Source organism: Squalius cephalus (assembly GCF_949319135.1).
Source record: "Squalius cephalus genome assembly, chromosome: 5".
Taxonomy (NCBI): Eukaryota; Metazoa; Chordata; class Actinopteri; order Cypriniformes; family Leuciscidae; genus Squalius; species Squalius cephalus.
This window is the reverse complement of record NC_137126.1, coordinates 6,101,296-6,112,688: the sequence shown is the minus strand read 5'-3', so window position 1 is coordinate 6,112,688 and position 11,393 is coordinate 6,101,296.

The following is an 11,393-nucleotide window of genomic DNA, read 5'->3' as shown; positions in this document are numbered from 1 at the left end:
CATTCAACAAAACATTTTTAGGTTTCGGGATTAAAAAAAGAAAGAAAAAAAACTTTGTATAAAGATGATTCTCAACTATGTTATGAAAGATATAACGGAATTAAATGATATACAATTTTACTTTATGCATCATGTGGGTAAAATGGAAATAAATGGTAGTCCTATTCAATACAATATATCATTCTGAACAGTTTCTAATTTGCATATTAATGTGTTCTTGGGGCAACGTGTAATGAAAAAAAGTGTAATAATGGGAGGCAACTTTTCATAATAATATATAATATTTGATAGGAATACTGATAGATAATTACGATAAATGATGATAGCAAGAGACTGCTGTGTTTAGCGTTACGTAGGGATTACCTGAACACTGCACGTACACACACATGTTGGGTTTTCATGTTTTATATGGACCTTCTATGGACAATGATTTTTTTATACTGTACAAACTGTGTATTCTAAACACCTAAACCTAAATCCTAAATCCTAAACCTACCCCTAAACAACCCTCACTGAAAGATTTCTGCACTTTTATATTTTAAAAAAGCATCACATAATATGATTATAACAGTTTTCCTCATGGGGACCAAAAAAATGTGGGGACATTTTGTTCCAGTAACATAGGGAATACCTCATCCCCCCTCCCCCTACACCCCCACACACACACACACACACACACACACACACATAGTGCCTGTATACTCAGTGCCTGTCTACACTATACTCAGTGCCCGTCTACACTATACTCAGTGTCTGTCTACACTATACTCAGTGCCTGTCTACACTATACTCAGTGCCTGTCTACGCTATACTCAGTGTCTGTCTACACTATACTCAGTGCCTGTCTACACTATACTCAGTGTCTGTCTACACTATACTCAGTGTCTGTCTACACTATACTCAGTGCCTGTCTACACTATACTCAGTGTCTGTCTACACTATACTCAGTGCCTGTCTACACTATACTCAGTGTCTGTCTACACTATACTCAGTGTCTGTCTACACTATACTCAGTGCCTGTCTACACTATACTCAGTGCCTGTCTACACTATACTCAGTGTCTGTCTACACTATACTCAGTGTCTGTCTACACTATACTCAGTGCCTGTCTACACTATACTCAGTGCCTGTCTACACTATACTCAGTGTCTGTCTACACTATACTCAGTGCCTGTCTACACTATACTCAGTGTCTGTATACACTATACTCAGTGCCTGTCTACACTATACTCAGTGCCTGTCTACACTATACTCAGTGCCTGTCTACACTATACTCAGTGTCTGTCTACACTATACTCAGTGCCTGTCTACACTATACTCAGTGCCTGTCTACACTATACTCAGTGCCTGTCTACACTCAGTGCCTGTCTACAATATACTCAGTGTCTGTCTACGCTATACTCAGTGTCTGTCTACGCTATACTCAGTGTCTGTCTACACTATACTCAGTGTCTGTCTACACTATACTCAGTGTCTGTCTACACTATACTCAATGTCTGTATACACTATACTCAGTGCCTGTCTACACTATACTCAGTGTCTGTCTACACTATACTCAGTGTCTGTCTACACTATACTCAGTGCCTGTCTACACTATACTCAGTGCCTGTCTACACTATACTCAGTGCCTGTCTACACTATACTCAGTGCCTGTCTACACTATACTCAGTGCCTGTCTACACTATACTCAGTGCCTGTCTACACTATACTCAGTGTCTGTCTACACTATACTCAGTGCATGTCTACACTATACTCAGTGTCTGTCTACACTATACTCAGTGCCTGTCTACACTATACTCAGTGCCTGTCTACACTATACTCAGTGTCTGTCTACACTATACTCAGTGCCTGTCTACACTATACTCAGTGTCTGTCTACACTATACTCAGTGTCTGTCTACACTATACTCAGTGCCTGTCTACACTATACTCAATGTCTGTCTACACTACACTCAGTGTCTGTCTACACTATACTCAGTGCCTGTCTACACTATACTCAGTGCCTGTCTACACTATACTCAGTGCCTGTCTACACTATACTCAGTGTCTGTCTACACTATACTCAGTGTCTGTCTACACTATACTCAGTGCCTGTCTACACTATACTCAGTGTCTGTCTACACTATACTCAGTGTCTGTCTACACTATACTCAGTGCCTGTCTACACTATACTCAGTGCCTGTCTACACTGTACTCAGTGCCTGTCTACACTATACTCAGTGTCTGTCTACACTATACTCAGTGTCTGTCTACACTATACTCAGTGTCTGTCTACACTATACTCAGTGCCTGTCTACACTATACTCAGTGCCTGTCTACACTATACTCAGTGTCTGTCTACACTATACTCAGTGCCTGTCTACACTATACTCAGTGTCTGTCTACACTATACTCAGTGTCTGTCTACACTATACTCAGTGTCTGTCTACACTATACTCAGTGCCTGTCTACACTATACTCAGTGCCTGTCTACACTATACTCAATGTCTGTATACACTATAATCAGTGCCTGTCTACACTCAGTGCCTGTCTACAATATACTCAGTGTCTGTCTACGCTATACTCAGTGTCTGTCTACGCTATACTCAGTGTCTGTCTACCCTATACTCAGTGTCTGTCTACACTATACTCAGTGCCTGTCTACACTATACTCAGTGCCTGTCTACACTATACTCAGGGTCTGTCTACACTATACTCAGTGCCTGTCTACACTCTACTCAGTGCCTGTCTACACTATACTCAGTGCCTGTCTACACTATACTCAGTGCCTGTCTACACTATACTCAGGGTCTGTCTACACTATACTCAGTGCCTGTCTACACTATACTCAGTGTCTGTCTACGCTATACTCAGTGTCTGTCTACGCTATACTCAGTGTCTGTCTACGCTATACTCAGTGTCTGTCTACACTATACTCAGTGCCTGTCTACACTATACTCAGTGCCTGTCTACACTATACTCAGGGTCTGTCTACACTATACTCAGTGCCTGTCTACACTATACTCAGTGTCTGTCTACACTATACTCAGGGTCTGTCTACACTATACTCAGTGCCTGTCTACACTATACTCAGTGTCTGTCTACGCTATACTCAGTGTCTGTCTACGCTATACTCAGTGTCTGTCTACGCTATACTCAGTGTCTGTCTACACTATACTCAGTGCCTGTCTACACTATACTCAGTGCCTGTCTACACTATACTCAGGGTCTGTCTACACTATACTCAGTGCCTGTCTACACTATACTCAGTGTCTGTCTACACTATACTCATTGTCTGTCTACACTATACTCAGTGCCTGTCTACACTATACTCAGTGTCTGTCTACACTATACTCAGTGCCTGTCTACACTATACTCAGTGCCTGTCTACACTATACTCAGTGCCTGTCTACACTCAGTGCCTGTCTACAATATACTCAGTGTCTGTCTACGCTATACTCAGTGTCTGTCTACGCTATACTCAGTGTCTGTCTACGCTATACTCAGTGTCTATCTACACTATACTCAGTGTCTGTCTACACTATACTCAATGTCTGTATACACTATACTCAGTGCCTGTCTACACTATACTCAGTGTCTGTCTACACTATACTCAGTGCCTGTCTACACTATACTCAGTGCCTGTCTACACTATACTCAGTGCCTGTCTACACTATACTCAGTGTCTGTCTACACTATACTCAGTGCATGTCTACACTATACTCAGTGCCTGTCTACACTATACTCAGTGCCTGTCTACACTATACTCAGTGTCTGTCTACACTATACTCAGTGTCTGTCTACACTATACTCAGTGTCTGTCTACACTATACTCAGTGTCTGTCTACACTATACTCAGTGCCTGTCTACACTATACTCAGTGCCTGTCTACACTATACTCAGTGCCTGTCTACACTATACTCAGTGCCTGTCTACACTATACTCAGTGTCTGTCTACACTACACTCAGTGTCTGTCTACACTATACTCAGTGTCTGTCTACACTATACTCAGTGTCTGTCTACACTATACTCAGTGCCTGTCTACACTATACTCAGTGCCTGTCTACACTATACTCAGTGTCTGTCTACACTATACTCAGTGCCTGTCTACACTATACTCAGTGTCTGTCTACACTATACTCAGTGTCTGTCTACACTATACTCAGTGCCTGTCTACACTATACTCAATGTCTGTCTACACTACACTCAGTGTCTGTCTACACTATACTCAGTGCCTGTCTACACTATACTCAGTGCCTGTCTACACTATACTCAGTGCCTGTCTACACTATACTCAGTGTCTGTCTACACTATACTCAGTGTCTGTCTACACTCTACTCAGTGCCTGTCTACACTATACTCAGTGCCTGTCTACACTGTACTCAGTGCCTGTCTACACTATACTCAGTGTCTGTCTACACTATACTCAGTGTCTGTCTACACTATACTCAGTGTCTGTCTACACTATACTCAGTGCCTGTCTACACTATACTCAGTGTCTGTCTACACTATACTCAGTGTCTGTCTACACTATACTCAGTGTCTGCAGGGCTGCCAACTTTTGAGTTTAGCTTGGAGTGAGTTTTTTTTTTTTTTTTGGGGGGGGGGGGGGGGGTATGTAATTGTGATTGTCAAAACATTTGGTAACTAAATAGAATTTTATGAAGTTTAGTGACAACATGTTACAATGTTTACATTGTACAATGACTGGTAGGATACAGTTTTTATTATTGCTTGACAAAAATTTCAAGATTTCAATTCCATTCTTGTGATTTGATTCCGATTTTGATTATCGGAATTTATTCCGATATTTTAAATTTAAAAAAAATAATCTCACCTAATGCTGTAAACATAGAGGGCCCAATCTGCTGGTATTATTAAAGGTTAAAAATAACAAATTAAATGAAATATAATGCAGTTTTTTGTTATAATAACAATTATTTAATGACATAAGTAAAAATATAATAAATATGTAATATAGTGCTCAGCAAAATCTCCTCTCTAGCTATTTTTTCTATTCAGTTAACGTGCTATGGTCATTAAATGGCTTTCCTGAGGTAAATGTAACGTTATGTGACATAATTGTTCTCCTGCTGTTATATTAACCTCTTTCCGTGGTTGAAAAACACTAATTGGTCGATATTATGTATACTTTCGGTAAGTTGTACTGCATCTTTAAATAAAAAAGTAACAGATGATCGGTTCACGTGCACTTGAACTGAGGCGCTCAGCGATCTGTCACGTCACATTTACAAGCGCCAAACGTATTTTTGTCTGAATTTCGTAATAAAATTTACGGAATCTAAGAGCTCAGAATTAGTTTAATATTAAAAGTACCTCTTTGCTCCGCAATTTTTCTGTGCGTGAGAAAATGGATGTGTGGCGTGAGAGCGTGTGAAAAGTGTCAATTGCGTGTGTCTCACGCTCAATGCGTGAGAGTTGGCAGCCCTGTGTCTGTCTACACTATACTCAGTGTCTGTCTACACTATACTCAGTGCCTGTCTACACTATACTCAGTGTCTGTCTACACTATACTCAGTGCCTGTCTACACTATACTCAATGTCTGTCTACACTATACTCATTGTCTGTCTACACTATACTCAATGTCTGTATACACTATCCTCAGTGTCTGTCTACACTCTACTCAGTGCCTGTCTACACTATACTCAGTGTCTGTCTACACTATACTCAGTGCCTGTCTACACTATACTCAGTGCCTGTCTACGCTATACTCAGTGCCTGTCTACACTCTACTCAGTGCCTGTCTACACTATACTCAGTGTCTGTCTACACTATACTCAGTGTCTGTCTACACTATACTCAATGTCTGTATACACTATAATCAGTGCCTGTCTACACTATACTCAGTGTCTGTCTACACTCAGTGTCTGTCTACACTATACTCAGTGTCTGTCTACACTATACTCAGTGTCTGTCTACACTATACTCAGTGTCTGTCTACACTATACTCAGTGCCTGTCTACACTATACTCAGTGTCTGTCTACACTATACTCAGTGCCAGTCTACACTATACTCAGTGTCTGTCAACACATTTTGTCTGTCTGACCTCCTTCCTGTCTGTCTCTCATAAACTTGGATTTCTTGGATTCTGACTTCAGGATTACCCACCAGAAGCTCTGGAGTTGACTTTGGTGTGACAATCTCTCTTTCACAAAGAAACTTGGGTAGAGTAAACCAATTGACCCTTCGCAGGGAGTTTGATTGACAGGTGATCTGACCATCATAATCCGCCATCCAACATCCGGTCAACATGGTGAGGCATGAGAGCGGCGTGGCTTGTCGGACATAGCAACAGTAACTATAGCGGGCGGGTCTTTGCGAACGGTCAATTTGATCTAATCAGCTATGTGACACATTGAGGCCTCTGGAATCTAGTACCACAGGGTCAGTTACTTCTTTGATGCTTTGATATTCGCAATGAAAATGTGAAGCCAAGGGCCTCATTGTTAGTACTATTACATGTCAGCATTACACTAGTATTACATTTGTTAAAAAGAAAGGATTTATCTTGTTTGGAATATGCGCTGCATGCAATGCTGTGCACTGAAGATACATCTAAACTAGTAACCACCCTTGATATTGTTGTGCTTTCTCGTGTTGGTTTCTCAGTGTCCGTGGAGGCGTGAAGAGAAGCACACAACAAAGAGAGTACGTTCAGGAACTTTACTTTACTTATTAAGTCACAACTTTACATCAACGGGGGTTTTATGCTCTTGCCCAGCGATGATGGGTTTATCTACAACCATCCGCACCGGAGCCTACGAGCATCTCACGCTAAACGTAAACAAGCAGTGAACTAATCCCCACGTAATGACGTAGCCACATTTGATTGGCTAATAAGAACACATTATATATACTAGTAAAATAACTGTAACAAACAATGTATTTACTGAACTAACACTATAACAATATTCTGAAATGTATAATGCTATTTAAATAATAGTTTCAGTATTTATAATATTAGTAAGAATTTAAAATTGAACATGTTTCTCCTAAAAAATGTTTTGAAGAGGGCCGGTTGCAAAAACTTCTTAGACTAGTCTTAAAATTTAGTCATCTAAATGTTTTCCTTAAGTCTGGTTATAATGTTTTTAAGTAATTTAGGCTACATAAAAAGTTAGATCTGTTTAATTCGAATTGGAAAAGTAAGATTGCCCTTTGGTTAACTGATACTTAGTCAAACTAGTTCTTGCTACTATGCAACTATGACAGAATTTCTTTCTTTCTTTCTTGCTTTCTTTCTTTCTTTCTTTCTTTCTTTCTTTCTTTCTTTCTTTCTTTCTTTCTTTCTTTCTTTCTTGCTTTCTTGCTTTCTTTCTTTCTTGCTTTCTTTCTACGACACTCATCACCACTTCTTTTCACAAATGGACAATTATCATTTCATATAGCCTAATATCTGCAGCTAACTGTAGTTACAAGTAACTTACAGCAGATGGCAATCACAGCATTTATAAATAATAATAATACCATAATAATAATAAAAATGCAGGTCTGGATTTTCCCCAGATCCACTATTTATGTGGTTGTATCTGTATGCGTGTGTGTGCATGTGTACACATAGGAACGTATTTAAATAATTCAACTTATATTTAATTATATAATTGTCACCATGTGTTTACACACACAAATTATGCTTAAGCCAAGATACAAACAAAACAATAAAATGCTTCTACTGTGTGCTTTGGAAATGTTTTTTTTTTTTTTTTACATTTTACAGTCATTTGTAAATACAATGATATATGAATAGCAATCACGAAGCCCCATGGTATTGCATGTGATATTGTTGCACCATTGTTTTCTTCACTGGAATAACATGAATGGAAAATCAAGGGCCATTGTGTGTGTTGTTTTTTTTTTTTTTTCATTTGTTTGTTCCCACACTGTAACAATAGATGAAGTCTTGGGATTACATTTTGACGTGAACCTTGTGTTATTTATTTTTTTGGCTGATATATATTTATAATATATTCAACACACATTATAAACCTGATTTGGTGATTTAACATCTACAAATCATATAGGCTATTTTGAAATGCAATCAAAGCTATAATTATGCAATCAGTGTATGTTTTTAAATTTCAAGAGTCGCTTGGCAGGAAATCCAGCTTTCACCATATCAGAGTTATAAATGCTGACATGGGGATGTTTGCCAAGTGAAGTGTCACAAGTAAATCTGCCGTTTAGTCTTGGCCTAGTGGTTAGCAAATGTGCTTTGACACTGAGCTGAGAACCCACCTCAAACTCTCGTTATCCTTATTTTACAACACAGAATTAAGCTATTTTCTGTGAATGTGTGAGACTTCAGATTCATCAGCTGCTAGGTAAATAACCAGAAGAATTAACAAAAGAAAAAAAAATGTTGCACTACAAACCAGTGTGTTCATGATTGGACTTTCCATTAAAATAATATGATAACAAATAACAGTTTCCAATATCAAGCAGCATAACAGACTGTTTTTGTCTGTTTATCATCCACCAGGCAAAAGTCATAAGTCTGAACGTTTATAAAAGTGATTGCTCTTGAAGTGAACAAGCTGCATGGTTTGAGGTATGGTATCATTCATGCCTTCAGCCTCAAACACTGCAGGACGAGTCACGAGAATACGGGTTGCCTTAGCAAACACCACTAAAAACCTGCCATTCACAGTCCTTCCGCACCACTTTTCTCTCTAAAGATTCTGTCCGCAGAAACGTCTCTCTCAGTGTGTGTGTGTGTGTCCTGTTCACACTGAAGTGATTGGGAGTGACAGACTGAGGAGAGAAGAGACTGTTAACAGCAGAGGAGCTGTGAAATCAGAGCTGGGAGGTAAACCCACTGCGCCAGGATCATCAAAACAACACAAACCTGCTCCAGTGAACTCATGCTACTCGTAATGAAAGTCTTTGTAGAAATATACCAGAAGGATTAGGGCCATTTTTTACATGATGCTTGCTAAGACTCATAATTAGCGTAAAGGTGCAGTCACATTAAAGTCCATTGTCTATTGTCAATACTAGAGCTGTATGAAGCACAGCTTACTGTGTGTGTGTGTGTGTGTGTGTGTGTGTGTGTGTGTGTGTGTGTGTGTGTGTGTGTGTGTGTGTGTGTGTGTGTGGAAGGTGCAATGCTACTTTTCCATCTCTTAGACTTTGAAGGAGGGGTCCAGGCTATAGAGAGACCAGAATATGTTTGACTTAAACCAGTAAGCAAACACAACTTTAAATTGTCATCATTTTCATTCACCTTTTGCCATTTTAAACGGTCCTATGGAATGGGAAATTAATGTAGAAAACCCAAAATACAGGTGTGTGCGTGTAGTTTAGGTATTCCCTACATTGTGGGGACATTTGTTGGTCCCCAAAACTGCTAATAAATTATTATTATTATTTTATGACATTTTTTATGACATTTTTATGTAAAAATGCAGAATGTTTTCTGTGATGGGTAGGTTTAGGAGCAGGGTTAAAGGATCGAATATTCAGTTTGTACAGTATAAAAATAATGCCTCTCTCTCTCTCTCTCTCTCTCTCTCTCTCTCTCTCTCTCTCTCTCTCTCTCTCTCTCTCTCTCTCTCTCTCTCTCTCTCTCTCTGTGTGTGTGTATGGCTTGACTATGAAAAATCATCTGTTTCAGCTGATAGAGACACTTACCTGTAAAACATTTCACATGTGCCAAATAGCTGCACTGAAAGGTGTTGAGAGGCTGTATATAATGCGTCTGTATGTTTGTGTCTTGAGTGTGTATTTAATGTGCATTTATGTTCAACTGAGTGTGTGTGTGCGTGCATGCGTGCGTGCGTGTGCGTGTGTGTGTGTGTGTGTGTGTGTGAGAGAGAGAGAGAGAGAGAGAGTCTTTCACAGCCCAGTGCACAGCTAGATTGCCTGCAGAAAACGACAGCATGAAGAGAGAAATGAGGGAGGCCCTGCCAAAAGGAAAGGAAGTGCAGCACGCTGAGGACGGCTGTGAGAGATAGACGAGTAGAGTGTGAGATAAACGTGTATATGAGGAGGAAAGACTGGTAGCATGCTAAAGAGAGCAGTGCACAATCACATAATCATGCAGAAAAAAAATCATTGGCTCTGTTTCAAGAGTGAGCAGCTTTATCACATACAGACAGCACGACTGTTTTTGTTCCTTTTTTAACTGTATACATCCTCATATAATACTGGATAACAATTAGCATTATTATTCATATTTATATTGAGTTATTTGAAAACTAAAAACAAATATAGTGGGTGAAAACAGACTTGATGATTTCTGTAGGTTTCTCCATTAATTTGTACCTTTTTTCCATCATTTTAAAAGGTTGTCAAAAAGGCAAAGGAATTAATAATTTGATTCAATGCACTTATTGTGCACACGTTTTTGTGGCGTGCTTGCATTTAGAACAATACCATGTAATTACATCTTTAATTACAAATGTAATTACACTGTTCAACCTTCTCTTACACCTTATGGTTACACTTTATTTTATGGTGTCATTGTTACAGTTTAATTATACATTTAAGTACTGAGTAATAATGATTAACTACATGTACTTACTATAGGGTTAGGGTAGATTAGGGTTTGGTTGAGGTTTAGTTGCATGTTATGCATAATTTACTGTTATTGCTATGGTAAGTACATGTAACATGAAACAAGGACACTGTAAAATAAAGTGTTACCCACCTTACCTAACCGTACCACGCAATCTGTCCCGAACCTTATCCGTATACTACTTCAATATGTAAGTATATTGTATCAAACACTTAAGTACATGTTAAGTACTTACCTGATATAAAATGGAATTTTGAATTGAGATACTATTGTAGTTTTATGTAATATTTTGAAATAGTTTTTATTTTATATTTGCAGTTTTCATTTTAATTTTAGTTTTTTTCAAGTTTTAGTTATTTTTTTGTGTGTTTTGTCATTTATAGTAGTTTTATTTTTTAAATGTCATGTGTATCTTTTTTTTAAATAACTTTTTGGTTTAGGTTTAGTTAAATAGTACATCAAGTTAAACAAAATTAAAAAGAGGAAATGTTTACTTGGCAACTACATGCACGTTTTTTTAAAACTATACCGTAATCGTCTCTGTGTAAACTACAAAAACACGAATTTGTGAAAACGGTGACGTCATGCGCATGTGTAGCTATTACGTTCAGTCTAAAGGCGCGTAGTGTTTCTTTACAAAGTGACTTTGCCAACTACTGTGTTCAGCCCCAACAAAAAGTTGCAAAACGTTTTTTAAACGGAAACGGTGGTGTGTTGAACACCCTGTTCTGATGACGAAAGAGTTGAAACTATGGCAGCTGAGAAGGCCATTTGTGTTCTTTTTGAAGAATTCTCGGAGCCTGATGAAATCGGTATAAATACGTGTTTAATGTTACAGTCACTGCCCTTGCCATCCAGAATAAAAGAGAACATTC